This window comes from Engystomops pustulosus, chromosome 2, assembly GCF_040894005.1.
Source record: "Engystomops pustulosus chromosome 2, aEngPut4.maternal, whole genome shotgun sequence".
In the NCBI taxonomy this organism is placed as follows: Eukaryota; Metazoa; Chordata; class Amphibia; order Anura; family Leptodactylidae; genus Engystomops; species Engystomops pustulosus.
Window position 1 is genome coordinate 168,556,676 of NC_092412.1, and position 27,687 is coordinate 168,584,362.

Consider the following 27,687-nt stretch of genomic DNA (forward strand, 5'->3'; position numbering starts at 1 on the left):
GCCCAGGTCGAGCACATGTTTGTATGCATTAGCCCTTATGACTACTATACACACTGCATGCTAAGATGGATGTGTTAGCCAGGCTGTTAAGCTGATGCTATTGCATCATCCCCCACTGGGGCCTAACCGTTTTGGGCTTGGGGGCAGCTGGATTCCCTTTCGTACTATGGCTAAGCGCTGCCTAGTCTGGGTCAAGTTCACTGGGTACCGGAGGTACAGGCCTCATCCATGCCGGGCAAGTATCCGGTAGGTAGAGAGCTGATTTATTACAGAGAACAGGAGCAAGCCCGCAGCCGCACACCTTCAGGGTTGGCTAAGTGCCATTTGTGTCTGCAGCACAGAGACACACACCAAGAGCACTGACTCTGAATTGCTGTGCTCTTATTTCCTTTACTAGCAGCTCCTATTACTAACAAACTAAAGTGAGCAGAGATCTCGAAAACAGTAAGGAATTGATACTGAGAGTATATTGTAAAATTGTATAACTTTTCCTTACACAAACCATATCAATTATGTGATGAAAGTGCACAACGCCTTTAAGCTGTGCTCAGGCAAGCATTACAGAAATATTCAGACCATACATATATCCAAACTCTTTTTATATATAATTGGATGAAACTACAAAATGGCATAAATACATCACCAAACTTCGGCTAAATATGCCGTAGTCCATATAAAAGCCCACACTAAACATCCATGGCTTCCACTCCTCCTTCCTCAGAAATAAGTAATGCAGGCCAGGTAAGACTAAATACTTTTACTACTAAACCTTATTTTTACTTTATACAAAAACATATCAAATAATCAATGTATCTTACGCTAGTTGAAACAGTATTACAACAAGCATAGGAAATATATCAAAATACAAAAACACAAAATAGCACTGTTCATTGAGACCTTGAGGATGCAAGGTGTCTAACCTAGTAATCCAATACACCTCGCGTTGGTGTAATCTCTTTTTTAGAATAGTCTCATTTTCTTGTGTGAAACTCTCTAATATTAACCACCACAAATCGCTTACATTATGTTTATACTCCTGAAAATGTCTAGCAATGCCTGTCTCATGTTTAACCCTCTCACTATCAATTTTAATTTCATCTTCAGTTTGGTAAGACATTGCCTGATCACTGATTGATGTTAGTTTAACCCAGTTTTTATAACTCTCGTTGTCTGCCCTACAGTAGTAAAGCATCCATACCTTATGTCAAACCGCCCACTTCCTGAAAGTGACGGGTACCACGCCCCTTTGATTTAGTCCTATTTTTTTATGGGGTTTCTATAATGTGAGGGTACAGTGTTGTTGTAATGTGTAGGTGCCTGGAGGGTGTGCAGAGTGAACCCCCTTTTATGTGATCTGTAGCAGATTCATATTATATTGGCTGTCACACAGTTTAATTTAACTTTAATTGTATATTTATCTAATGCAGTGTTCTTAATTAAGTATAAATTGAGCCCCCCTTTGATTCAGTCCTATTTCCCTTTCTCCCTTTTTTATGATCTGTAGCAGATTCATGTTATATTGGTTGTCACACACAGTTTAATATTACTTTAATTGTGCGTGTATAACATTTATATATAATGTTTAACCATAGATAAAATGACAAAAATGAAACGCCTCAATGTTTAACGTTTTTATTGAACAAAAATTTATACAGCAAAGCATAATGGGGGTTTCTGTAATCTGAGGGTGCAGGGATGTTGTAATGTGTAGGTGCCTGGAGGTTGTGCAGAGTGAACCCCCTTTTATGTGATCTGTAGCAGATTCATATTATATTGGATGTCACACATAGTTTAATTTAACTTTAATTTGTGTATTTATCTAATGCAGTGTTCTTACTTGAAGTATAAATTGAAAACCCCTTTGATTCAGTCCCATTTCCCTTTCTCCCTTTTTTCTGATACAAAAAAACAATATAAATAAAGAAATATTACTATGTTGTAACACAGAGTTTAATATAACTTTAATAAAAAAATTAAATATTGAGCAAAAATTTATACAGCAAAGAATAAAATTTTGTATGTTTTCTGTGGAAGGTCTGACAAGAGCCTGTGAGAGGCTCAATAAGTTAAGAATCTACGGTCGCTCTGTCCTTATATTCTGTTCTCAGCTGATAAGATCCCATTAGCACACTGCCCCTACATTAATTACACTGTATGATGCAATATGATGTATCAGAAAAGAAAAAAAACAAAGTTACGTGAATGCTGAAGTGCTAAAATAAGGGAAAATCTGACAGGATATACTTTTTACACAAAAAACAGAAGTTTAAATACACTTACCCAATATGCTACATCAGCATGTATAAAACTAGTAGAAACAATTGCATTACAGAGTTAGCCACACAGTTTGTAATAAGGGGAGCCCCCTTTTTTTGGGGGATTAAACTGCCCCTGTGTTATCCCCGTTAGGGTGGATGAAATAGATATGCCTCTGCGTGTAGAAGTGAATGATCCGAATGGTTTAATAAATGCCATTTTTATTTCTTTAAGATTCTCTTGCGTAGTTGAATTACCCACAACTGTAGAGGGGATATTTAGTTCAGCCATGGCAGAAATATGTCCCAGCCAGTAGGTATTTTGTTTTTTAGCAGACTGCGACTCTGAGTCAGGTCTCTCAAAATGCTGTACCATGCGTATCTGGAAAGGACAACAATTACAGTTAAAATATATTTCAGGATATTGTTTTCTTACACCAAGCCCCCTGACTGTGATACATAACGTTAATAGGTATATTCAAATATTTCTCAATATTGCCCTATCTTTTAAAAAGAAATGTTTTGCCCTAGTTAACTTTGTTCAGACCCCTACCAGTCACATCTAGTCATAAATTATGTTCACCAGCTATCTTTTTATACTCGGCCAGTAGCTCTTGACAGTCTTTCTGTAGGTCTGATATGTCCTGTATTTTATTGTAAGGGGATGTCCTATGCTCAAACTGTAAATACCTATTCATGCAAGATTTTATTGATGGCATATTCTGTCAGACACGTATCTGAAGGCCGTCAAACAGTTCATGCAATTATACATTTCTACAGAGAGCCGTAGTTTTTCTGTAGATAACTGATCTATCTGTGTATTTGAGATGTGTTTATTTTTGCAGCCCGAAAATTGTTTGGGTCTATAAAGTGTGGCTTACCATCAGTATCTTTGTAAGCTTTATTTTCATTCGCTTCAGGGATTGCAGGTAATGATGGCGATCTTTTAGAGTTTTCTGTCATTTCATTACATCTTCTGCGGCAGGTTCAGCGATGCTAAGTTGCCTATTTTCAGTTTCAGGTTTCAATTTCCTGGATCGCACTGAAAATGTAGTTATAGACACGATTAATGATCTTAGATATTATTACATTAGCTATACATTTTCACATACAAAAAAAGTTTTATGTATCTATATTCTACCCGCGCCGCTCTGCTTTTTTCTTCTTGTGAACAGAAGTACGGGTGTCATCTATTACAACAACCTTTCTTTCTACACCAAAAAAAATGTATATTTAATAATACTTTTGAGCACAATTATTAAAATATAACTGCTAAATCATATAAGCACTAGCCATTAATGAGCAGCTCCATAGCAGAATCTAAATTTGCTTCCGCGGCTGGCTGGTCATATTTCACTGGCACAAAACACTCTTGAGCCGGGGACTGATCACAATGTAACACCACCAATTTCGGTATTCAGAAATTCCACTTAAACACGGAGATACTCCGCAATCAACTATAGAAAATATCAAAGGCGACTTGACGGAGAAAAGTAAAAAAAAAATAAATAAAAATTCTGGTTACCAAATTGAGTATCTGTGATATTATCGGATAGGGACAATGCAATATTATCCTGATTCTCCATCTAAAAATAATAACTTTACATAAAAAATATACACAATTTACAATGTAATATAACAAGTAATTAAAAATGTAACTACAACTTACTTTTTGGATGTATTTCTGAACTAGGTCTTGACCAGTTGTCTAAAGACAAGAGTCTCAATAAGCTTAGAATGCTTACAGTTAAGGATACCTCTGCTTTGTGTGGTCTCATATCCTGGTTTTTCAGCTGATAAGAGGTCGGGGGTTGAAGTAAAGCGTCTGTTAATAACATGTCAGTAATTGTATGTCAGAGGCATTATTTGATATAATCCTATACTATACTGAATTATATCATATTATATAAAGCCTTGTATAGAAGGTGTAACAGTGATATACAATCAAATTGCAGGTGATTTATTTTTTTTCACTGGAAATATGTTGAACATGTGCTATGACAATACAAAAATATGGCGCTACTTCACACAACGCAATACATTTAGGTACGTAGACATTTTACCGGGTATGGTATATAAATCATAAATATAGTCAATATTAACCCCTAGGCACACCACGACATTATACTACGTTCCCGGGGCTAGATGCTTAGCGCACCGGGACGTAGTATAACATCCAGCTTCTGGGACCGGCTCACGAACGGAGCCGGTACCAGAAGCAGCGGCTGTCAGCTGTCTATCACAGCTGACACCGTGCTGTAACACCTGCGATCGGAGCCGACTCCGATCGCGGGTGTTAACCCCTTACACGCTGCGGTCAAGCATGACCGCGGCATGTAAGAGTGTTCCTGCTGTGGATCGGATCTCCCGTGCCGCTTACCGGGGGATCTGATCCTCTTCTGGGCAGCTCCGAGGACTGGCATGTGCCCCAGAGCTGCCCAGTCTCCATGGCAGTCAGTCAAGCTTGCTCAGACAGTTTACACTGCTCTACAATAAAATAGTATTGTAGAGCAGTGTATTGAACTTAAACCAGTGATCAGAGCATTACTGGTTTAAGTTCAAGTATCTATAAGTAAAAATATGCAAAAACACTTAACACTACACATTATAATAAATAAAAAATAAATACATAAAAATATAAGCCCCTAAAATGTCACTTTCCCATAAAAAACTTAAGTATAAAAAACATAAAAACACAAAAAAAACCCGCATATTGCTGCGTCCGTAACAATCTGCATAATAAAACAGAATTGTTACTGGACCCGCACGGTAAACGCCGGAGGAAAAAAAACGCAAAAACCGTTTCCGAAAAAAGATAATTTTTAATTAATACCCTATAAAAAAATGCTCTAAAAAGTGATTTAAAAATTTTATGCACTCTAAAATAAGCCCACTAAAAAGAACAACTGTTCTCGCAAAAAATAAGCCCCTAACCAGATTTGTCAGCCGAAAAATAAAAAAGTTATGCATATGAAAAGATGGTGATGCTAAAATGAATAAGATTTTCTCCAAATTAGTTTTTATTCAGTACAATTGAATAAAATACACAAAACCCCCACATATTTGGTATCCCTGCGTCCGTAACCTTCTGTATAATAAAACAGAATCATTATTAGATCCGCAAAGTGAACCCCATAAAAAAAAAAACCTAAAAAAACGCTCTGAAAAAAAGATGATTTTTTATTAATGCCCTCAAAATCCCCTGGATATCTCATAGCGTTCCCACGCTATAACCACTTATAGTGACACAGGCCAGATTTGAAAAATGGGGCCGCGTCCTTTAGGCCAAAAGATGCTGAGTCCCGTAGGGGTTAAATTGATTCTCATGTTAGTGGATAAATTGGTAAGTCTTTATTATGTGATAAAATAAATAAATAAATAAACCATATCATAAGTGCATATTGAGGTTTAGCAATTAATTATATGATGTTACTACACATATTATATATTGTTAAAATTTTATAACAAATGCAAATAGTGAATTTTAAACAAGTTAGCAAATAACTAACACCAAAATGACATTCAGGATCAATAACATAGACATTAAGGCATGGATATTTCAAATGATAATGCAACATTATTTTGTTTCTCATTCCTGGAGGGAATTTAGTATTTAGCTGCATTATCCAGTGGGCATTGCGATCGAATAGAAGACTCCTCATATCTTCATCTCTTTAAGGTAAGGAAATATTACTGGAAATGAAATGTAATGCATGAAGTATGTAATATAATTGTTGGACTAGATACAGTGGATGCTGACAATACGGGCTGCAAAAGCAGTATCACTCTACTATCCTCACCAAGTAGAATTGCCATTGGCAAACATGAAATTAATCTGTGCAAAAATCTAGATTAAAATCAGTCTGGAAAATGATCTCATTCTACCTCCCTCAAATATGAAGAGGGTTTCCGCAGTTTCATTCACAAGTAGAAAAAGATCAGATGTGAACCTGTGAATTATGCCATGGATTCTTAAATAAAAATGTATATCTGCTTAGAAATCCTTAACAAGTGTCCTTAGACTCACATCCACGTCTAATGTAACTAAAATATGAAATGTTCTCTGCCACTTTAGAGACATAAAGTGTGAAAAATGGCGGGTTAGAAAGAGCATTGTTCAGCTGGGATATAATCCTCAGCCAGCGTATCACCTCACATTCCAGAATTCCTTGCTACTAAGACGGTATAACAGTCTCTGTACTACCCAGGAGCAGGAAACCCCTGGATAAAATGTATAACTTTAATGTTGCACTCCTTCATGGGCGACAACCTGCCCTGGATTAAGTAGTATTCCCAAAGAATGGCGTTTCTTGGTTTATAGAGTTCCTTGTATGTAAGAGAAAAGGATAGCAAGAGACATTTCATGTAGACAATCGTAAAGCAATCTGGGATCCTTAATGTTCAGGGATTATTAGAACTGAAAATTGCAATTGACAATTGTTTTCAACCAAATATGATAATGCTCATTAATTTCCAAAATTTGGGAATTCGATTGCAATTATAATATATCATAAAAGTATGGAAATCTAAACAAATTATTGGCAGACCTCAGAGGTCCAATAGCAAACTGCCCCCCCCCCCATATTAATTACGCAAAACAGAAGTTAAAGAATGGCGAAGTAATAAGATAAAAGAAGATCTGTCAGGAAGAACACATCACCACATTAAAGAGAACCCGTCATGCAAAATAACCCCCCTAAACTAAATATATTTTCATAAACTGCCATTAGAGAGCATTGCCTCTATCCCTTCATTGTCCCTCTACATGCCTGTAAACCTAAGCAATGAGGTACTAAAGCTGTATGCAAATGACCTGTGAAATGTCCAATGAAGCATTAGCATATTCAAGCTGTCCACTCTATTCATGAGTGGGAGGTACAGCCACACCCCCAGTGCATGACTGACAGCCTGTATAATGATGAGAGGCTGTATAATGATGTGCTTCCTGGTGCTGGTGGCCACACCCCCTGCAGCATGTGTGTGCATGTGTGTGTGTATACAGCAGCTCCAGGCAGCCATGTTACAGCAGAACATGTCAGATTCATGTGTAGCTGATGTCTGTGTCTCTCACCTGTATATTAGGAGGATGCAGCACACACACTAGCCATGCTTTACTATACATTACACACAGATATGAGCAGGGGGAGGAGAGGGGAGGGGTAACAGGGGTGACATCACTGCCTCTGACCATGTGACCAGCCTCATTTACATAATAAAGAATAGATGATTTTACAATGATTAATGTATGAAATAACTAGATAAAGGCTGGGATGGATCCTTGTGAGCTGCTCCAACAGGTAGTGGTGACAGGACTAGTGACAGAGACCTGATGACAGGTGTCCTTTAATGCTGAAGTGGTAAGATGAGGGAAAATTAGGAAATACTACCTTTACACAACCCTAAGAGCCACACGAGAATCACGGAAACATGATTGTATCAGGTACTGTGTGGGGCTTTATTGTCTAGGATTGTTGTGACAGATTCTCTTTAAGCAAAGACAAATCACCAAGTCTGATATCATATGAAATCTAAATAATATCTAGTTTAGATAAATATTTATATGCCTCATACCAATATTTACAAATTTGCAGTATCTTCAGGTCACATAGAATTTCCATCACATTTCATAAAGTTGACAAAAGTTGACAATTTCTTTATTTTTTTAATTACATTTTTCATACAATGTCTAACCAGCCATTATTCACACTTTATGTCACTAAAGTGGCAGAGAACATTTCATATTTTAGTTACATTAGACATGGCTGTGAGTCTAAGGACACTTGTTAAGGATTTCAAAGCAGATATACATTTTTTATTTAAGAATCCATGGCATAATTCACAGGTTCACATCTGATCTTTTTCTACTTGTGAATGAAACAGCGGAAATCCTCTTCATATTTGAGGGAGGTAGAATGAGATCATTTTCCAGACTGATTTTAATCTAGATTTTTGCACAGATATTCAATGCAAATACTCAGTCTGAATGCCAAACAGTGCACACAGTAGACACAGAAGGTGTTCATTGAAATGATCTTGTTCTTAATTTTCTAAAGCCAATAATTACTTCTCATCATGGCCCACAATGACTAGACATGGAGGCAGCCGGCAGCTTACCTAGCATGCGGTATATTCTAAATGTTACTGAATTGAAACAAGGACACATTCACATGGCCGTCGGCGGGGACGTAATTTGCGGCCGCATGTACGTTCCCATAGACGGCAATAGCGGCACAGATACGGTGCCACAGCATGCCCTATCTTTTGGCGTGTGTGCGGCCGTGCGCCGCTATTCCCTATGGAGGGAGGAGGCGTCACCTCCTCCTCCCCTCCAGCACCACGGTGGTATGCCTGCACGGCGGGCATACCGCTTGTGAATGGACCCTAAATTAGAAGTTGTTAGAGATTAGTATCATGTTTGCCAATGGCAATTCTATTTGGTGAAAATAGTAGAATGATACTGCTTTTGCAGCCCATATTGTCAGCATCCACTGTATCTAGTCCATCTATTATATTACATACTGCATGCATTACATTTCATTTCCAGTAATATTTCCTTACCTTAAAGAGATGAAGATATGAGGAGTCTTCTATTCGATCGCAATGCCCACTGGATAATGCAGCTAAATACTAAATTCCCTCCAGGAATGAGAAACAAAATAATGTTGCATTATCATTTGAAATATCCATGCCTTAATGCCCCTGTTATTGATCCTGAATGTCATTTTGGTGTTAGTTATTTGCTAACTTGTTTTAAATTCACTATTTGCATTTGTTATAAAATTTTAACAATAAGTAATATGTGTAGTAACATCATATAATTAATTGCTAAACATCAATATGCACTTATGATATGGTTTATTTATTTATTTTATCACATAATAAAGACTTACCAATTTTTCCACCCACATGAGAATCAATTTAATATTGACTATATTTATGATTTATATACCATACCCGGTAAAATGTCTGCATACCAAAATGTATTGTGTTATGTGAAGTAGCGCCATATTTTTGTATTGTCATAGCACATGTTCAACATATTTCCAGTGAAAGAAAATAAATCACCTGCAATTTGATTGTATATCGCTGTTACACCTTCTATACAAGGCTTTATATAATATGATATAATTCAGTATAGTATAGGATTATATTAAATAATGCCTCTGACATGCAATTACTGACGTGTTATTAACTGACGCTTCACTTCAACCCCCAACCTCTTATCAGCTGAAAACCAGGATATAAGACCACACAAGGCAGAGGTATCCTTAACTGTCTAAGCATTCTAAGATTATTGAGACTCTTGTCTTTAGCCCCTTCCCGCCGCAGCCCTTTTTCGATTTTGCGTTTTCATTTTTTACTCCCCACATTCAAAAATCTGTAACTTTTTTTATTTTTCCATGTGTAACAAATTACACTTCAAAAGTGTGGTATTTAATAATCCAGGCCGTGTACTGGGAAGCGGGAAAAAAAAATTCCAAATGCAGTGAAATTGGTAAAAAAAACGCATTTGTGCCGTATTCTTGTGGGCTTGGATTTTACGAATTTCACTGTGCACCCCAAATGACATGTATACTTTATTCTTTGGGTTGGTACGATTACGGGGATACCAAATTTGTATAGGTTTTATAATGTTTTCATACATTTAAAAAAATTAAAACCTCCTGTACAAAATTTTTTGGGGGGATTTTGCCTTCTTCTGGCGCTAATAACTTTTTCATACTTTAGTGTATGGAGCTCTGGGTGGTGCAGTTTTTTGCGGATTTTGATGACGTTTACAAAGTTATCATTTTTAGGACTGTACTACCTTGTGATCACTTTTTATAGAATTTTAATTTTTTTTTTAAATGGCAAAAAAGTGCCATTTTCGACTTTGGGCGCGATTTTCCGTTACGGGTTAATCACAGTGAAAAACCGTTATCATATTTTGATTGGGCATTTTCAGACGCGGCGATACCTAATATGTTTATGATTTTTACTGGTTATTTATATTAATATCAGTTCTAGGGAAAGGGGGGTGATTTGAATTTTTAGGTTTTTTTATTATAATTTTTTTATTTTAACTTATTTTTTTTATTTTTACTATTTTTCAGACTCCCTAGGGTACTTTAACCCTAGGTTGTCTGATCGATCCTATTATATACTGCCATACTACAGTATGGCAGTATATGTGGATTTTACTACTCTTACATTACAATGTGCTGACAGCTGAATGGGTTAGCCCGAACTAGCTTCGGGTCTTCGTGAGATCCGAAGCTACCATGGCGACGGATCGCCGCTCCCCGATGACGTCACGGGGAGCGACGATCCACGGAAAGATGGCGGTGCCAGCGTGCCGCCGTCTTTTTTAAGCCGCCGGCACCTTTGCCGTCGGCGATCAACGGTAAAACACCAGCGATCAGTGCCGGCACCGATCACGGGTGTTACCAGTAAGCCTTTGCTGCGATATGCAGCAAAGACTTACCGACTATGGAGAGGGCTCGGCCCGCGAGCCCTCTCCACGTACCGGGACCCGACATGTGACGTCACATGTCGGGAAGGGGTTAGACAACTCGTCTAGTTCAGAAATACATCCAAAAAGTAAGTTGTAGTTACATTTTTTATTACTTGTTAAATTACATTGTAAATTGTGTATATTTTTAATGTAAAGTTATTATTGTTAGATGGAGAATCAGGATAATATTGCATTTTCCCTATCCGATAATATCACAGATACTCAATTTGGTAACCAGAATTTTTTTTTTTTTTTTTTACTTTTTTCCGTCAAGTAGCCTTTGATATTTTCTATAGTTGATTGCGGGGTATCTCCTTGTTTAAGTGGAATTTCTGAATACCGAAATTGGTGACGCATTTATGGTGGCGTTACATTATGATCAGTCCCCGGAGTGTTTTGTGTCAATGAATTATGACCAGCCAGCCGCGGAAGCAAATTTAGATTCTGCTATGGAGCTGCTCATTAATGGTTAGTGCTTATATGATTTAGCAGTTATATTTTAATAATTGTGCGCAAAAGTATTATTAAATATACATTTTTTCGTGTAGAAAGAAAGGTTGTTGTAATAGATGACACCCGTACTTCTGATGACAAGAAGAAAAAAGCATAAAACTTTTTTTGGATGTGAAAATGTATAGCTAATGTAATAATATCTAAGATCATTAAACGTGTCTATAAGTACATTTTCAGTGCGATGCAGAAAACCTAAAACTGAAAATAGGCAACTTGGCATCGCTGAACCTGCCGCAGTTGATATCATGAAATGACAGAAAACTCTAAAAGTTAGCCATCATTACCTGCAATCCCTGAAGCGAATGAAAATAAAGCTTACAAAGATACTGATCGTAAGCCACACTTTATAGACCCAAACAATTTTCGGGTTGCAAAAATAAACACATCTCACATACACAAATAGATCAGTTATCTACAGAAAAACGACGGCGCTCTGTAGAAATGTATAATTGCATGAACCGTTTGACGGCCTTCAGATACATGTCTGACAGAATATGCCATCAATAAAATCTTGCATGAATAGGTATTTACAGTTTGAGCATAGGACATCCCCTTACAATAAAATACAGGACATATCAGACCTACAGAAAGACTGTCAAGAGCTACTGGCTGAGTATAAAAAGATAGCTGGTGAACATAATTTATGACTAGATATGACTGGTAGGGGTCTGAACAAAGTTAACTAGGGCAAAACATTTCTTTTTAAAAGATAGGGCACTAGAGATGAGCGAGCACTAAAATGCTCGGGTACTCGTTATTCGAGACGAACTTTTCCCGATGCTCGAGTGCTCGTCTCGAATAACGAGCCCCATTGAAGTCAATGGGAGACTCGAGCATTTTTCAAGGGAACCAAGGATCTGCACAGGGAAGCTTGGCCAAGCACCTGGGAACCTCAGAAAAGGATGGAAACACCACGGAAATGGACAGGAAACAGCAGGGGCAGCATGCATGGATGCCTCTGAGGCTGCTTAATCGCACCATTATGCCAAAACTATGGGCAACAGCATGGCAATGACAGAGTGACCGAATGAGGCTAGATAGCATCTAAAACATCCAATAATTGACCCTGACACTATAGGGGACAGCATGCAGAGGCAGCGGCAGCAGCGGCAGGCTAGAGAGTGTCTTGGCAACATACCCCAAATGGACTTAGGCTTAAAACCAATGGGTGGCAGAGAGGAACCAAAGGAGGTGAGCAAGAAGCGCTCAAATAATATCGGTAAATGATAAAAGTTTGCCAGTATATTTTGTGGATTACACAGCAGGGTGGCGACAAAGTTAACAAGTTTGATGAGGAAGCCATGAAAACAACCCAAAATTCTGCCTGACACAGCTCGTTTGATAAGGGGACCATGTATGGAGGCAGTGAACTAGTAGTAGATTAAAGGTGCTGCAGTTAAAACTATGTTAGTTGGATCTTGGGATGGAGCTGGCGCTCTGCTGCCAGGCGAGCTTTCGCCAATCCAAGCCCCTGTCTCTAGGCTACTCCCCAAACAGCACTTCTAAGAACCTTTTGTATAAGATCAAGTGTAGTAGCGTTCTTATAAGTTTGGGTTCTGGCGGGTGAGGGGAATGTAAACAGATGCGCAAGAAGCGCTGAATTAATATTGGTAAATGATAAAAGTTTGCCAGTATATTTTGTGGATTACACAGCAGGGTGGCGACAAAGTTTACATGGAAGCCATGAAAACAATCCAAAATTCTGCCTGACACAGCTCGTTTGATAAGGGGACCATGTATGGAGGCAGCTATATGGACTACTTTTGGAGGCAGCTATGGCGATGACGTGTGGAGGTAGCAATGGAGACAACGTGTGAAGGCAGCTAAAAAGACGACGCGTAGAGGCTGCTATGGAGACAATTTAATTTGGATAGTGCCTGTATATGGCAGTCCAAAAAAGTTTTCAAAGCAGAGGAGCAGGTAGCTGGTCCTCCAAAAAGATTAAATAAATTGAGTGCCTGTATGTGGCAGTCAAAAAAAGTTTTCAAACCAGAGGAGCGGGTAGCTGGTCCTCCAGAAAAATTACATAGATTGAGTGCCTGTATGTGGCACTCCCAAAAATTGTTTAAAACAGAGGACAGGGTAGTTGGCCCTCCAGAAAAATTAAATACATAGAGTACTATAGCCAGAGCCAGTTGGCCCTGGCAAAAAAATAGCCAGTTTCCTCTGCTTTAGTGTACAAAGAGGAGGAGAAGGAGGACAATGAGGAGGAGGAGTGCATAAATTATTCAGGTTGAGCTTCTTTCACCTGGTGGAGAATGGAAATGCGGAGAAATCCAGGCTTTATTCATCTTGATAAGCGTCAGCCTGTCAGCGCTGTCAGCGCTGTCAGTCGACAGGCGTGTACGCTTATCGGTGATGATGCCACCAGCTGCACTGAAAACCCGCTCGGACAACACGCTAGCGGCAGGGCAGGCAAGAACCTCCAAGGCGTACAGCGCCAGTTCGTGCCACATGTCCAGCTTTGAAACCCAGTAGTTGTAGGGAGCTGTGTGATCATTTAGGACGATGTTATGGTCAGCTACGTACTCCCTCACCATCTTTCTGTAAAGATCAGCCCTACTCTGCCGAGACTGGGGACAGGTGACAGTGTCTTGCTGGGGTGACATAAAACTGGCAAAGGCCTTGTAAAGCGTACCCCTGCCAGTGCTAGACAAGCTACCTGGTCGCCTAGTCTCCCTCGCTACTTGTCCCGCAGAAGTGCGCCCTCTGCCGCTAGTGCTGTCAGAAGGGAAATACTGTTTCAGCTTGTGCACCAGGGCCTGCTGGTATTCATGCATTCTCACACTCCTTTCCTCTGCAGGGATGAGAGTGGAAAGATTTTGCTTGTACCGTGGGTCCAGGAGAGTGAATACCCAGTAATCGGTGCTGGAATAAATTCTTTGAACGCGAGGGTCACGGGATAGGCAGCTTAGCATGAAATCTGCCATATGCGCCAGAGTCCCAACGCGCAAGAATTCACTCCCCTCACTGGCATGACTGTCCATTTCCTCCTCCTCCAACTCCTCTTCTTCTGCCCATACACGCTGAACAGTGAAGGACTGAACAATGGTCCCCTCTTCTGTCTCGCCAACATTCTCCTCCTCTTCCTCCTCATCCTCCTCCACCTCCTCCAATATGCGCTGAGAAACAGACCTAAGGGTGCTTTGGCTATCAACAAGGGAATCTTCTTCCCCCATCTCTTGTGACGAGTGCAAAGCTTCCGACTTCATGCTGACCAGAGAGTTTTTCAACAGGCCAAGCAGCGGGATGGTGAGGCTGATGATGGCGGCATCGCCACTGACCATCTGTGTTGACTCCTCAAAGTTACTCAGCACCTGACAGATATCAGACATCCACGTCCACTCCTCATTGTAGACTTGAGGAAGCTGACTGACCTGACTACCAGTTCTGGTGGAAGTTAACATCTGGCAGTCTACAATCGCTCTGCGCTGCTGGTAAACTCTGGATAACATGGTTAGTGTTGAATTCCACCTCGTGGGCACGTCGCACAACAGTCGGTGAGCGGGCAGTTGGAGGCGGCGCTGCGCTGCCCTGAGAGTGGCAGCATCTGTGCTGGACTTCCTTAAATGCGCACAGATGCGGCGCACCTTCGTGAGCAAATCAGACAGATTGGGGTATGTCTTGAGGAAACGCTGAACTATGAGGTTTAACACATGGGCCAGGCATGGCACATGTGTCAGTCTGCCGAGTTGCAGAGCCGCCACCAGGTTACGGCCGTTGTCACACACAACCATGCCTGGCTTCAGGTTCAGCGGTGCCAGCCACAGATCAGTCTGCGCGTGATGCCCTGTAATAACTCTTGGGCGGTGTGCCTTTTATCGCCTAGGCTCAGCAGTTTGAGCACCGCCTGCTGTCGCTTAGCGATGGCACTGCTGCTGTGCCTAGAGCTACCGACTGATGGCGCCATGCCCACGGATGGTAATTCAGAGGAGGAGGTGGAGGAGGGGTGGGAGGAGGAGGAGGCATAGTAGACCTTTGAGACCTGGACCGAGGTAGGCCCCGCAATCCTCGGCGTCGGCAGTATATGACCAGCCCCAGGATCAGACTCGGTCCCAGCCTCCACCAAGTTAACCCAATGTGCCGTCAGCGATATATAGTGGCCCTGCCCAGCAGCACTTGTCCACGTGTCCGTGGTCAGGTGGACCTTTTCAGAAACGGCGTTGGTCAGGGCACGGAGGATGTTCTCTGACACGAGCTTGTGCAGGGCTGGGACGGCACATCGGGAAAAGTAGTGGCGGCTGGGGACCGAATACCGAGGGGCGGCCGCCGCCATGAGGTTGCGAAAGGCCTCAGTCTCTACCAGCCTATAGGGCAGCATCTCCAGGCTAAGCAACTTGGAGATGTGGACGTTGAGGGCTCGGGCGTGTGGGTGGGTTGCGCTATACCTCCTTTTTCGCTCCAGCGTCTGGGGTATGAAGAGCTGAACGCTGGTGGATGCTGTGGAGGATCGTGGAGGCGAAGATGGGGTTTTCGCACGGGAGGTGTTTGGGCCGGGGTCCTGGGCAGGGGGCTGACAAGCAGATGACACAGGGGAAGGAGCAGTGGTGTGCCCGGCCGGAGGTGAACGGGCTTGGTGCCATTGAGTCGCATACTGGTGGTAGTTAAGCTAGTAGTGGTGGAACCCCTGCTGATCCTGGTTTGGCAAAAGTTGCACACCACAGTCCGTCGGTCATCCGGTGTTTCTTTAAAGAACCTCCAGACTTCTGAAAATCTAGCCCTCGCCACGGGAGCTTGACTACGGGCAACATTTGGCGCTGATGCACCAGCTCTGGCCCTGCCTCTCCGTCTGGCCCCACCACTGCCTCTTCCAACCTGTTCTGCTATAGGACTCGCCTCCGTCTCAGAAGCACTGTGTTCACCCGGCCTATCAACCCAGCTTGGGTCTGTCACCTCATCATCCTCCGATCCCTCAGTCTGCTCCCCCCTCGGACTTCCTGCCCTGACAACAACTTCATCACTGTCTGACAACCGTGTCTCCTCATCGTCCGACACCTCTTTACACACTTCTTCCACTACGTGAATAATGTCATCATCACCCACAGACTGCGACTGGTGGAAAACCTGGGCATCGGAAAATAGCTCAGCAGCAGCAGGACAAGTGGTTTGTGACTGTGGGAAGGGTCCAGAAAACAGTATGCCGGTTCAAATGCCAAATTTTGGTGGGAGGGGGCAGACTGGGGGGAAGGAGGCTGAGGTGGAGGAGCTGGAGGAGTGCCGATTTCGGTGACATGGGTGGACTGTGTGGAAGACTGACTGGTGGACAAATGGCTAGAAGCATTGTCCGCAATCCACGACATCACCTCTTCGCACTGTTCTGGCCTCAACAGTGCTCTACCACGAGTACCAGTAACTTGAGACATGATGAACCTAGGGAGTGTACCTCTGCGGCGTTCCCCTGCTCCCCCATCAGCAGGTGGTGTCTCACCCCGCCCAGGACCACGGCCTCTGACCCCTGCAGTAGTTGGACGCCCACGTCCACGCCCTCGTCCTCTACCCCTAGCCCTCGGGTTAAACATTTTCCAAATTAAAGTGTAAACTTGATAAAAAAAAAAATTTGTGTTTATTTTTTTTTAGTTTTTTATTATTTTTAACAAAACGATGCTATCCTATTGCTATGGCTAGTTTCTAACCTACACTGACAGCATACAACTGGATTTTGTGCTTTGCAAGATGAGTTTGAGCTATAAAATGAAATAAAGGTAAAAAAAAAAAAAAAAAATCTTAATAAATTGTCCCACTTCGGTGTTGGAGGTGGATATGCGTGTCACTAAGAGCTAAACACAACGGTCGCAGGTCTCCCAGCAAATTCCTCACAGTATGGTACTAGCTGCACTACTAATGCCAGCAAGCCCAGCCACAAGCAAACAAAAAAAAGGAAAATATAACGCTATTGTAGGCCTAAGTAAGCCATTGGGGTTCTCCTATGGCTATTTTGTAGCCTACAATGAGAGCACACTGCTTTGCAAGAGGAGTTTGAGCTATAAAATGAAATACAGCTAAAAAAAAAAAAAAAACAGCAGACTGCCTAATTCTACTCAAACCCCTAATAAATTGTCCCACTTTGGTGTTTGAGGTGGATATGTGTGTCACTAAGAGCTAAACACAACGGTAGCAAGTCCCCCTGCAAATTCCTCACAATATGGTACTAGCTGCACTACTAGTGCCAGCAAGCCCAGCCACAAGCAAATAAAAAAAAAAAAAAAAAAAGTATAACGTTATTGTAGCCCTAAGAAGGGCTGTTGGGTTCTTGTAGAATCACTCCTGCCTAACACTATTCTAATAGAGCACCCTAACGCTTTCCCTGACCAGCAGCAGCTCTCTCCCTAGCGGCATCCAGACACAGAATGATCCGAGCAGCGCAGGCAGGGGCTAGTCTATTCCAGGGTCACCTGATCTGGCCAGGCAACCACTGCTATCGACGTGTAAGGGTACCACGTCATGCTGGGTGGAGTGCAGAGTCTCTTGGCTTGTGATTGGCTCTGTTTCTGGCCGCCAAAAAGCAAAACGGCGGGAGATGCCATTTTCTCGAGCGGGCAAAGTATTCGTCCGAGTAACGAGCAGTTTCGAGTACGCTAATGCTCGAACGAGCATCAAGCTCGGACGAGTATGTTCGCTCATCTCTATAGGGCACCCATCCTGGCGAAGAATTTGAGAAATATTTGAATATACCTATTAACGTTATGTATCACAGTCAGGGGGCTTGGTGTAAGAAAACAATATCCTGAAATATATTTTAACTGTAATTGTTGTCCTTTCCAGATACGCATGGTACAGCATTTTGAGAGACCTGACTCAGAGTCGCAGTCTGCTAAAAAACAAAATACCTACTGGCTGGGACATATTTCTGCCATGGCTGAACTAAATATCCCCTCTACAGTTGTGGGTAATTCAACTACGCAAGAGAATCTTAAAGAAATAAAAATGGCATTTATTAAACCATTCGGATCATTCACTTCTACACGCAGAGGCATATCTATTTCATCCACCCTAACGGGGATAACACAGGGGCAGTTTAATCCCAAAGAAAAGGGGGCTCCCCTTATTACAAACTGTGTGGCTAACTCTGCAATGCAATTGTTTCTACTAGTTTTATACATGCTGATGTAGCATATTGGGTAAGTGTATTTAAACTTCTGTTTTTTGTGTAAAAAGTATATCCTGTCAGATTTTCCCTTATTTTAGCACTTCAGCATTCACGTAACTTTGTTTTTTTTCTTTTCTGATACATCATATTGCATCATACAGTGTAATTAATGTAGGGGCAGTGTGCTAATCGGATCTTATCAGCTGAGAACAGAATATAAGGACAGAGCGACCGTAGATTCTTAACTTATTGAGCCTCTCACAGGCTCTTGTCAGACCTTCCACAGAAAACATACAAAATTTTATTCTTTGCTGTATAAATTTTTGCTCAATATTTAACTTTGTATTAAAGTTATATTAAACTCTGTGTTACAACATAGTAATATTTCTTTTTATCTGGGATATTGTTTTTTTGTATCAGAAAAAAGGGAGAAAGGGAAATGGGACTGAATCAAAGGGGGTTTCAATTTATACTTCAAGTAACAACACTGCATTAGATAAATATACAATTAAAGTTAAATTAAACTATGTGTGACATCCAATATAATATGTATCTGCTACAGATCACATAAAAGGGGGTTCACTCTGCACAACCTCCAGGCACTTACACATTACAACAACACTGTATCCTCACATTATAGAAACCCCATAAAAAAATAGGACTAAATCAAAGGGGCGTGGTACCTGTCCCTTTCAGGAAGTGGGTGGTTTGACATAGGGTATGGACGCTTTACTACTCCCCACATAGGCATTTTAGCATATAAATAACGGATTGAATATTCCAAGTGAAGAACCCTTTAATCTGAATTTTAGTCCCTTTTTTGGATGATTAAAGGAATCACCTTTAACCCCTTAAGGACGCAGGGTATTTTCGCTAATTACTCGATCTCCATCTTCAAAAATCCATAACTTTTTCATTTTTCCGTGTACAGACCTGTGTGAGGGCTTATTTTGTGCTTAACAAATTTTACTTTCCCATGTTGTTTTTTATTTTTCCATGCCATGTAGTGGGAAGCCGTAAAAAAATTCCAAATGTGGAAAAATTGAAAAAAACTGCATGTGCATCATGTTCTTGTGGGCTCAGTTTTTACGACTTTCACTCTGCACTCCAAATAACACCTCTACTTTATTCTTTGTTTCGGTACGATCGTGACGATACCAAATTTATATAGGTTTTATTGTGTTTTAATACATTTTCAAAAATGAAACCAATGTGTACAAAAAAGAAAAAATTTTTTTGCCATCTTCTGACGCGAATAACTTTTTTTTAGACTTTGGCGCATGGAGCTGTGTGAGGTGTCATTTTTTGCGAAATGAGGCGATGTTTTCATTGCTACCATTTTGAGGACTGTGCGACATTTTAATCATTGTTTATTACATTTTTTATGTCAACTAAAATGGTGTAAAAGTCGCGTTTTGGACATTTGGGCGCCATTTGCCGTTCCGGAGGTCACCGCCGGCAATAACTGTTTTTATATTTTGATAGATCGGGCATTTTGGGACACGGTGATACCTAATGTGTCTGTGATTTTTACTATTTATTATATTTTATATCAGTTCTAGGGAAAGGGGGGTGATTTGAACTTTTCATATTTTATTATTATTTTACATTTTTTAAACTTTTTTTTTTCTTTTTTTTCCCACCATTTCTTAGACCCTCTAGGGTACATTAACCCTAGATGGTCTGATCGCTCCTGCCATATACTGCAATACTACTGTATCGCAGTATATGGCATTTCTGCTCACTATACATTACAATGAGCCACAGGCTCATTGTAATGGCTATGCAGAAGCCATGTATCCTCGGGTCAAATGAAGACCCGAGGCTACCATGGCAACGGATCGCCGCCCCCTGATGACGTTCGGGGGAGCGGCGATCGGAGGTAAGATGGCGGCGCCAAATTTAAAGTGCCTCCGGCGACTTTGCCGGCGGCAAAGAAAAGGTGCATGCACCGACCGCGGGTGATAGCGGTGGGTCTTTGCTGCGATATGCAGCAAAGCCCATCTCTGTATGAAGAAGGCTCAGCCCGTGAGCCTTCTTCATACAACCTTCACAGCTCCATGGCGGATATATCCATCACGGAGTGTGAAGGGGTTAATGATTCCAGTGCAAATTTGGCAAAATAAACATTCAAAAGTACCATTTCTCTGTGCTGCTAAAAAAGTTTGATGTGACTTTTTCTTTTCTACTATATCGGCCCATCTTATAGATAAATTTTGGATGGTCTTTAAACAATACTCCATACTTAGGATCATGGGACAGTATAGTCCAGTTTTTAATAATTGTTTTTTTAATAAGATGAGCATGTCTGTCATACTGAGAGACATAGGATACCTGGTACCTCAATTTTGTTTTGTCTAGACGATCTAACCGCTTCTCTTGGTAACATAGACAGCTCTAATCCTACACTCTCAACTTCATCTCTTGGATACCCCCTATCAACAAATTTTTGGATCAATTTATTTTCATTTGGACGTCATATTTCTCTTCACTGCTAAAAATCCTCCGAACCCATACAAATTGACCTATTGGGATCCCTTTGAATGTTTGGGGGACATGATAACTGCCGTAATTTAGCAAATTATTCCGATCTGTTTAATTAGTGTAGTGATAAACTGATCCTGGGGCTTTTTTATTTCAATGTCTAAATAGTGTAAAAATATGTAGATCTTTTTCTGCTGACAACTTAATAGGGTATGGCACTGATTCAAGTATGAGATAAAATCGTCTAAGCTCTGTTCAAAGCCTTTCCACTGACAATTAGGCAATTTCGCAACAATTCTTTGCAAAAATGAGTCCACGCATATAGAGAACAACTCTAATATTGAACTGCCCCTAGAAACAATAGGGGGGGGGGGTTAACCCCTTATGTATCTTTGGTAGCAGATACAGGATTGGAATTCTGGGGAAATAAACTGTCAAGGCTTCACAAACACTCTCGGAGATGTCGCCCTCAAGAACAGCTTCATTCAAAATCTGATCAGTATACTTATTCAATTCTTTAGTAGGATCTTGGCCCATTTTTTGATAGACTGAAGTGTTGGACAGCTGGTTAATAGCCTCTTGATAATAGTCTTTTCTATTCATGATCACAGTGGCACTCCCCTTGTCCGCTTTTTTCACAATGATCAATGGATCTTTCTTTAAAACTTTGAAACTTCATCTACCACAATTTTCTGAAATGTCTCCAAAAATGTATAAGATATACTCAAAGGTACTTTTCTTCCTTAATGTAGGTGGAATAGGATTCACTGTTTTATTTTGACCAAGAAAAAACATTTTAATTCTTAGGCTCTGACAAAATTTATAAAAATCTACTAAAAAAACAAATTGATCCATATCATATGTTGGAACAAAGCCTAAGCCTTTATTAATCACGCTGTTCTCCACAGTAGACAATTCACAGGGAAATGTTCACAACTAATTCTTCTACTTTTTTTGTTTTAACCTGGTAGTCCTACCCCTTGGAATACTACCTGTTGCCCCGTCGCTGGATGTTTCTGTCTCGTCCACCGATTCTTCCTCTCCTACTAAAGAATCATCTGTATTCTCATTCTTCTTAGTTTTCTTCTTCTTTTTTAGCTTTCTCTCACTTTAGTCATACTATACTCAGTGTGTTCTTTCTTCCTCCGGCTAATTCTTCTTTCTTCGGACCAGGTACACACGATTCAATTGGTAATCTCTAAATTCCTGTTCAAACAGGAAATTCGAACAGTTTATTTGAACAGTTTATTCTGAAGGAGGGTGCCTCTCAGTTTATCCATATTAATCCATATTAAATCCTTAATTTCTTCATAGGTTTTAGTGTATATAACAATCTTACTGGTATTCTTAAATCTATTTTCTAGGACATTTATACTCAGTATAGGTTTTTTCAATTGCATGTTGCAGGTGTTGCACGGTCAGTAACATAAGATCAATAGAATGTCGGTTACACAAGACAAACTACTTTTGAACAAATATTGGATCGTCTTTTAAAAGCATTGGGTGTAAGCTAGTCTTAACACTCAACATGGGCGCATGCAAGGTCAAATTCACTTCGCGTTTTCTAACTGCTTCCAGCAGCTTAGCATAACTTTTATGACGTCCAAATGAAAAAATTGATCCAAAAATTTGTTGATCGGGGGTATCCAAGAGATGACGTTGATAGATTAGGATTAGAGGTGTCTCTGTTACCAAGAGAAGCGGTTAGATCGTCTAGACAAAAAAAAAAAATAAAAAAAAATAAATAAAATAAAATAATCGAGGGACCAATATGACAGACATGTCCATCTTATTAAAACAAACAATTATTAAAAACTGGACTATACTGTCCCATAATCCTAAGTATGGAGTATTTTTTAAAGACCATCCAAAATGTATCTATAAGAAAGGCCGTTCAATTGTGAACAAACTAATTAGATTCGATATAGTAGAAAAGAAAAAGTCACATCAAACTTTTTTTAGCAGCACAGAGAAATGGTACTTTTGCATGTTTATTTTGCCAAAATTGCACTGGAATCATTAAAAGGTGATATCTTTAATCATCCAAGAAAAGGGACTAAAATTCACATTAAAGTGAAGACACTTGCAATACTCATAAAGTTATTTATATGCTAAAATGCCCATGTGGGTTGGCATATGTGGGGCAGACAATGAGAGCTATAAAAACTAGGTTAAACGAACATCAAATCGTGATCAGGCAATATCTTACCAAAACTGAAGTGGAACTTAAAATTGGTAGTGAGAGGGTTAAACACGAGACAGGCATTGCTAGACATTTTAAGGAGTATAAACAATTATGTAAGCGATCTGCGTTGGTAAATATTAGAGAGTTTCACACAAGAAAATGAGAGGATTCTTAAAAAGAGATTACTCCAACGCAAGGTGTATTGGATTACTAGGTTAGACACCTTGCATCCTCGAGGTCTCAATGAACAATGCTATTTTAATGTGTTTTTGTAATTTTTGTATTTTGATATATTTTCTATGCTTGTTGTAATACGGTTTCAACTAGGGTAAGATACATCCATACATATAGCAGAAAAATACAAAAATAAAATAGAAATATAAACATTAAACAAACAAAAGAAGTCAACACAACAATTCATACATAAAACAAGAAAAAAAAAAAACCCTCCCCTCTTCTCTCTCCATCCCCTTCGCCAGCTGTCATGTACATCAACCTTCATTACAATCTAGACACTTTTCTACCTTCTCCATCCTCCCTTTCTTTCCCTTAACCCCTATTCCGTATCGCTCGTCATCAAAATGCTGTATTCTCCTGAGTTTCTAAATCTTATCCATCTAGCCCACGTGGTATCAAATTTATCTTTTGCCCCCTTTACAGAAAGTAATTTCCTCCATATGCATGATATCATTTACTCTTGAGAGCCAGAGAGGCACTGAGGGTGCTTGTGTTTGATTCCACAATATTGGGATACATGTACGTGCTGCTATCAAAAGGAATCGCAATAAAGATCTTACATGCTTCTGTTTGTGTTTCACAATGCTGTAATAACACAAAGGATGGTTCAAAAGAGAAATTCATATTTAGGTTCTGTTGGATAATGTGTTGTATAACTTTCCAAAATAATGCTAATACGGGACAGGACCAGAATATATGCAAGAATGACCCCCCCTCAGTTTCACATCTCCAGCACAATGAGCTAACATCCAGGAAAATTGCATACATTTTTTTGGGTACTTGATACCTTTGTGATACAATTTTATATTGTTCTAATGCGAACCACAATTTATTTTTGATATTTTTACACCAGTCTATTACCCTAACCAAATGGGTAGCTCTGTAATACAGTTTAAGGTCGGGTAGGGCCAGGCCCCCTTTATCTCTTGGTCTATACAATATATCTTTTTTTAAGCTTGATTTTTTTAATTCGCCCATATTAATTTTTGTTGGATTGATGCTATTGTCCGAAAAATTGCTCCCGGGAGGCCAATTGGGCGGGTTTGGTACATGTACAGAACCCTAGGTAATATGTTCATTCTAAATGTAGCACAGCGCCCTAGCCATGAGAACCTTCCTTTGTTCCACTTTTCGCAATCTGTTTTAATGGCATTAAGCAAAGGGAGAAAATTCCTTTTATATACCTCTTTTAAATTAGATTTAAGTTTTATTCCCATATACGATAATCCCTCTTTTGGCCACCTAAAGGGAAACAAATCCTCCAACCCCCTTGATTCTCCATGGGACATGTTTACCGCTAATACCTCAGATTTAGAAAAATGTATTTTAAAATTAGATACCCATAAATATTCTTTTAATTGCTGAATAAGATTAGGGATGGAAATCCTGTGTTTAGACACAAAAAAAAGTAAGTCATCTGCATATGCTTCTATCTTGATTTCCTCTAAACTAGATATTATACCGGTAATATTCTAAGTTCTAATCTGACTAGTCTGAGGAATGGCTCTAGGACTATCACAAAAATAAGGGCCGATAATGGACAACCCTGTCTAACTCCATTTCTTATCCGTGGATCTCTTGATCCGTACTGTAAACGGATACCGTTTACCCTCACCTTTGCTGTGGGATTGGAATATAAAGATAAAATCCACTGCATCATGTTGTGCTTCAGGCCTATTCCACGCAGTGTCTCAGCCACCTATATCCAATTTACCCTGTTGAATGCTTTCTTTGCATCTGTTGAAAGCAATGCACGTTTATGTACATGCACATAATGGATTAAATTGATGGCTTTTGTTGTGTTATTTCTGGCCTCACGGCCTGTTAGAGAACGCGTCTGATCCAGGTGTATGAGTTTAACTACCAGGGGCATAAGTCTCTCGGCTAATTTTTTTGCCATCAATTTTGTATCCACATTAAGCAGGGAAATTGGCCTGTAGCTGGGACACTGTGTGGAGTCCTTACCTGGTTTTGGTAGGATTGTGATATATGCCCTAACATAGTCAGTAGGTCACTACCTACTGGCCGGCTGTTAATGAGTTTAAGGCCTTAATCATATGGGGGCTCAGTTCCCCAAACAGTTTTATATAATATATTACAAAAAAAAACATCTGGGCCACGCCTTACCAGATGGAGTATTGCTATTGCAGACTCCAATTCCTCCTTTGTGATTGGTCTCTCTAGATCTTCCAACTCCGCTTTGGGCAAAAAAGGTAATCCTGACCCCCACTCTTGGATCTGTGCCCTAAAATCTGGGCGTAATATATTGTGATTAGCATTGTCTACTGAATATAGTGAAGCATAGTATTTCCTAAAAACTTCCGCCACCTCATCCGGCAAGTTAACCTTATTCCCCCGTGTGTCCTTTATTGCTGGGACATATGTAGTAGCCCTCTGCTTACGTAGGGCTTTTGCTAGTCCCCGACTACATTTATTCCCATGCTCATAATAAAAATTGGTTTCATTTTGTAAAAATGTTTTTAGCTTTATGTAGCAAAAGGGATCTCAATTCCTCTCTTGCTTGTATCAATTGTGTCTTAATGTCACTAATAACTGTTTATTTTATTGTCTCGAGATCCTTTATTTGTTCAAGAAGCATATTCAAACGTTTATCCCTTTCCTTCTTCTGTTTTGCCCCATATTTAATAAATATTCCCCATGTAACTATCTCATGGACTTAGATAGGCTTCCCATCTAATATAAGGGTCAGAGATGTCACCTTGACTTGAAGCAAAATGCTCCACTATTACCTGTTTAACTTCGGTTAAGATTTGTGGGCCTTCTAAGAGTGAAACGTTAAGTTTCCATTGCCACTGTCTGGAAATGGAAACCCCAAGAGATAATCTTATATCCACCGAAGTGTGGTCTGCAAAATAAATAGTGTCAATATTTGAGTCCTGAAGAATCTGCAAATCTTGGTGCTTTACAAACATCATATGTAGTCTGGAATATACATCATATGATACGGAATAATATGTATAATCCTTCTCTGATGGATAGAGTAAACACCATGAATCTATGTATCTATGACTGTGCATACATGCTTCTTATGTATCGCAGTGCAGAGGCAGGGTGCTGTGACATACCTGAGGAGGTATCCACTCTTGGATCGACGGCCACATTAAAATCTCCTCCCAGTATCGCTATCCCCTCCTCAAAACTCGCCACCCTGTCCAGAGCTTTAAATAGCTCTGTTCCCTGGCCCTTATTGGGTAGGTAAACTGAAATAAAAGTATATATCTGGGAAGCAATACGGCCTTTTACAGAAATCACTCATCCCTCCTCGTCTGTATATGTATCCAGCCATTTCCATGGAAGTACACGAGAAATTACTTTATATAGTAGTCCCTTAAATGTGTCTCTTTATATAAAAAGGGATTGAAATGAAACCACCTAGCACCAACTCGCACTGTACACCAGATATACAGTAAAAATATTTATTGGATCTAAAACTGGAACATATGAGTAGCATACAATTCTATGTTCAAAATGGGAGAACATATAGAACCTGCAACATAAAAAAGAAATATATACCTAAATCTTTACTTAAATTCTATGATGAGATAAACATATCTCATTAAATGCGTTTAAGATCACAGGCTGAGTGAGGGGTAAGGTGGCACTGAAGGGCCCAAGTGCCCACCTTCATTGGAATGATGAAAAATATGAAAAATAGCATAGATTATAAAATCCTAAAATTATAATATCCTGAAAATGTCCAGAGAACAAATTCTTTGTACTTCATATGCTTCTTGTAGACAAATGAAAATAAAAATAGTTGTAATATTGAGCTATGTGTCAGGCGGGGTATGATTTTATTCCAAATCAGACTGTAAATCAGAATCTGGCCGTTCAGGATATAAATGTTGCGTTCCCAATTGTAATGATGATCTTAAATCTCAACTCGATACTGGTGCTTGTTGCAACATTAGTTGTGTATCATTTCGGCAAGCTCAGATAATGTGCTCAGAGCTCACGTAAGGCCCAGATACATGGAAGGTAAACAGTCATAAAGGAGAAATAATGGCTGTGGTGCAAATGCCACTTCTATATGGTGATAATAAACAACAAATATATTGTGAGCTGTTTTCTCCTACTAAATATTGGGACTCACTGTTTGTCGACCACTTTCTTCTTGTAACAGAGTGCTGCGATTGTGTGGTATGGAGCCACAGGTTCTTACCTCAGCGTTTTACTTTTTCACATGCGCATGTGAGTATCTTCCTAGTCTACTCCGCTGGGTTGTAATTTCCAAGCTGTTGCTTCAATCAACTCAGCTGGGTTGTGGTCTCCACAGTAGAGGCTCCCCTTCGCTGGATACCAAATATGTTTATCCAACAATCTCTCCACTGACAAAACCTGCAATTAAAAAGCAATATGCTGTGCTGGTGTATGGCTCTCTCCACGTAAAAAATCGCTAGCTAGACGCGTG

At 40.1% G+C, this 27,687-nt stretch overlaps 1 protein-coding gene and 1 long non-coding RNA gene across 3 annotated transcripts in view; one reads left to right on the plus strand and one right to left on the minus strand.

Annotated features, from left to right (window-relative positions):
• The window catches only part of CACNA1S (calcium voltage-gated channel subunit alpha1 S), an 817,957-nt gene that overhangs the window by 263,487 nt on the left and 526,783 nt on the right, over positions 1–27,687 (plus strand). The window lies entirely within an intron of this gene.
• LOC140118863 (uncharacterized) lies at positions 1,748–27,687 on the minus strand. The gene is made up of 3 exons (XR_011853273.1): positions 27,439–27,687; positions 3,137–3,297; positions 1,748–2,637 (listed from the first exon to the last, which is right to left on the minus strand). It is a non-coding gene; the product is annotated as an uncharacterized lncRNA (long non-coding RNA).